At 48.6% G+C, this 4,198-nt stretch overlaps 1 pseudogene; it reads right to left on the reverse strand.

Moving 5' to 3' along the window:
• Positions 1-2,505: 2,505 nt before the first annotated feature.
• Positions 2,506-3,786, reverse strand: LOC118985912 (heterogeneous nuclear ribonucleoprotein H-like; annotated as a pseudogene).
• Positions 3,787-4,198: the final 412 nt, after the last annotated feature.

Here is a 4,198-nt window from a genome sequence, read left to right on the forward strand (position 1 = left end):
GACCTGCAAGGCTCTCTCACCCAGCGGTGACCTGGTACGCACCCTGGCACCGAAGGTCTGACGTGTAAGGTGATTTGACACGTGTCTCAAAGTGTCTCAGAGCCCTAGACACTCGATTGGGAACATTTCTCATGTGTGATGCAGTGCTTCTGCCTTCTCCATGCAGGCAGCACACTCACTGGGCACGTGCTACCAGCCAGATACCGCGGGATGAGGCGCAGGAGAGGTCATGAGCAAAGAGGCCCATGCCCTGCCCTCGAGACAGTGTGGAGAGGAGGCGGACAGTACAATGACCACTCAAGCACCTGATGGCAGACTGTGACGCACGCTCTAGCAAAAAGGCATGCAGTGACATTAGCAGGTGGACAAGGGGAACTTAGTCTACCCACAGACTCGTAACTAGTTTCCAGAAGGAGTAATATTTGAGCTGACGTCCGAAGCGTAACTGGGCACAGGAGCACCGGTATTCCCATCACGGGAACAGCATGTGCAAACCTTGAGGCACAGTGGAGCACAACATGGTCAGAGACTTGAATGTGCCCCTCAGGACTGCGGGCACAGTGAGGACAGAGAGGTCTGAGGGGTCCAGGTCACGTAGCACTTCACATGTCAGGGGAAGAAGTCTGACACTGTGGTGGATGAGAAGGCAGGGTTTTAGACAGAGAAATGTTTTTAAGAGACCATTTGGGAGTTCTGGTTCTGATAGCACAGAAGAGCTTATATCGAACTAACTCCTCTACCGATAACGATGATCACATCTTGACAAAAATGTAAAAAGAAAAAACAACCCCCCCCTCCAAATCCCTGCTTTAAGGCACTTGGAAGGAATGGACCTCATGGGGAGAGATCCATCTTACACAGCTCTCCCACTGAGGACTGTCCCGAATCTGACCCACACGTGGCAGATAAAAGCCAAGCAGAAAGCTACCACCTGGGGCCCCAAGTTGTCAGGGGACCGTAGTATCAGGACAGACCACCAGAGCAGCTACCTGCTCAGCGGGAAATCCAGGGAGGAGAGAACCACAAAGGGAAACCTCCAAAATCATTCTATGAACGTCTCTCTAATCCTCGGATGACCCCCCAGATTCTCCCCTGCAGGTCCGATTCCAAGCATCCATGGTGAGCAATGTCAGGGAGGCCAGAAAACTGAATAGAGATTCCAGCTGCCGCCCATGAGAGAAGATATTCAAGTCTGAATCCTAACCAGTTAGAGGGACTTGATAAACACCTCAGCTTTAAATTGGAAGCCTGGGAGAACCATGGCTTAGGAGGGCAGATGATGTTCGGGACTCAAGCATCCACCCTAGAACTAGGGGGTTATCCAACCAGATCTGCCCTGACAAAGCATAAGGCCGAATCTTCCCAGATGCGAGGTGACGTGGCAATAATGTCACTGCCTGCTGGAAGGAAATGCAACAGGCTTCGGAGGAGGATGACAATCCTAAGTCTCTCCATTGTATCATCCGCAATGTGCTTGGATTTGCCCATTCTAGATATTTCACACGTGTGGAATCACACAGGAGGTGGCCTTTGGGGCTGGTTCCTCTCCCTTCACACAGTGTTTTCAAGGTTCAACCGTGATGTCACCATGTATCAGTACTTCATTCATTTTATGGCTGAACCGTATTCCGCTGAACGCACAGGTTATCTTTCATTTATCCATTTGTCTGTTGATGGACATTTGGGTTGCTTCCATTTTTTGACTATTGCAAATAGTGATTCTATGAACATTTGTGTGTAAGGTTTTTTTTTTAAGGGAGATTTATTTGACAAGTTTCACTTAGCGCAATACACCTAAAAGGAACTCACAATGCAATGAAAGACAGAAGTCAAGGCCTCGGAATATAGCACAAACACCAAGACCAAGATCCCAAAGTACTGGTATTGCATCTCAAATTTTCCCCCATTAACTAAAAAAAACCCCAAAAACTTAACCTTACATGCCTTAGAAGTTATTAAACAAAAAGTAGAATCAAGAAACATGCCAAATGTTTCACTCTTAATTGTAGAGACAGCTCCTATACTGAGTTTTACCAAAAAAGCATGTCTTCCAACCTGCTTCCGAACAGCGTTCAGGGTAATGTGGTGTGAGAGCGACATTGAACATAATTCAACTGCTTTAACCTAAATATACTTATTGCTTAAGTACATCCTACAAATAGAACTAACTTGAGAAAAGCTAGAAGTCGTTTAACAGGTATAGTTTACTCAAGGTAGTTGTTACGTCCTAGATGACATTCGTGTTCAGAAATACTGAGCCTGAAGTCTTTAAAACAATCCCGGTTTCCATTTAAAGCATACATCCCAAGCTGGTATTGCAACACTGTTAAACTTTTCTTTTTTCCATTCAAGTAATATTGACCAAGAGTCAGCGATGAGGATGGATTACGTTCCCCATCCACCACTCACACTGCCCGTGCTGGACATCCCTCCCATCCCATTCCCTCCCACAGATGCGCGGCTTCCGTTTCCGCAGTCGCTGCTGGGGTGCTGCTCCTTGGCGGCCTATGAGATGTTCCATTGAAAACCCCTGGCGTTTCCCCCTAAAACCTGGCTCACTCATGCTGCTCTGGCCGCTGTAGCTGCCTCCATAACCACCGCTCGGCTGCCAGCGGCTGGGCCACGGTAACCGGGCGAGTTGGACGAGCCCATGCCTCCTGTCATTGGGCTACCATCAACACCACCGCCTGCTCCCGCGGTAGAATTCAAGGCGAGTTCTACAGATCTGTGCTGCACATTTGCTTTGTCTTTCGACGTAGCTGCCGCAGCATCTTCATGAGTTGTGAACTCGACTTCCGCTTCGCCAGTTACTCTGCCATCGGGATCAGTTTCGATATGTACTCTCCCAGGGTTGAGCGGCGAAAAAAAGCTATAAACGTCATTCTCGGGAGCTCTGTCAGGTAACCCCCACATGTGTACACAGCGTCCAGTTGCACTCTGGACAGTAGAGCCACTGTGCCCTTATCTGCGGTCAGACGTTCCTGAAAACCAATAATTGAGGTCGCTCCCAAATCTACCTGACCCCAAACCATCGCCATCGTTACCGCCATTGTAATCATCACAACCTCCATAACCGCCACCATAAGCACCACGCCTCGTCCTGTCAAAGCCAGCGCCCCTGCCAACCCTGCTACGCCCTCTGCCAGCGCCAGCTGTCACAGGGACCTGGCTAACGCATGGCCGTAAGCTTTCGTGGTGGATCTTAATGAGATCTAACTTCAGCTCAATGGCTCATAGAGATTTCAATACACCTGTGCCCTGTTCTTTCCTTGTGTTTCTTTAGAGCCTTTTCAGCTATTTTTGGTGAAGCAAATTGCACGAAGGCCTCCCCCATACTCCGGCCCTGAAAGTCCACCGGCAACGTTATCCCATTTGGCACGATTTCCAACCCTGAGAAGAACCGAACAATTTCTTCCTGGCTACCTCCTAGGGGGAGTCCTCTGAGCCGCACAAAGCCATCACTGGCAGTGTTGGGACTATTTCGACCAGGGCGCTTCAACACCGGTCCTTTTCAATGTTGTTTGACTTGAACACTTCAATATATGTGTGTCCCCTAGTTTCTCTGTCTTTTTTCCAGGGCCAATTTGACGTCTTCTTCTGATTCAAGTTCAACAAAAGCCTCGCCGCTCAGTCTGCCTTCTCTGGTGTAGACGAAACGAATACCTTGAGCCCCATTTTGAATTTTGCATCAGAGGGAAAACATTGCACTTCGTCCGCCGAGCAAGAGCGGGGCAGGCCCCAGACCTTCACCATGAACCCCTCTCCACCTTCAGTACCCAACATCATCGACGCCAAGACCCCCCACCCGCCGTGGGTCTCGACGTCCAAACAGAGTGGTCGCATGACTTCAGTGTGGCTGAGCAAAAAATCCGTGTGTAAGTTTTTGTTCGAACACCTGCTGTCAATTCCTTCAGGTGTGTATACACACCTGAGAGTGGGATGGCTGGGCCATGTGGTGATTCCATGTTTAACTCTCTGAGAAAGCACCGAACTTTCTACTATTTTAATATGGCTACTAGAAAATTGAAAATCACACATGTGATTCACATATTTTTTATAATGTGATTTTATTGATTAAGCCATTACAGTTGTCCCCTTCCCCCCCTTCATTCCCCTTCACTCTGCACACTCCTCCCACCCACATTCCCCCACCTTTAGTTCATGTCCATGTGTCGTAAGTTTTTTTTATCTCTTCTTT

The sequence above is a fragment of the Sturnira hondurensis genome, unplaced genomic scaffold, assembly GCF_014824575.4.
Source record: "Sturnira hondurensis isolate 20B ecotype Veracruz unplaced genomic scaffold, ASM1482457v3 Scaffold0004136, whole genome shotgun sequence".
NCBI lineage: Eukaryota > Metazoa > Chordata > Mammalia > Chiroptera > Phyllostomidae > Sturnira > Sturnira hondurensis.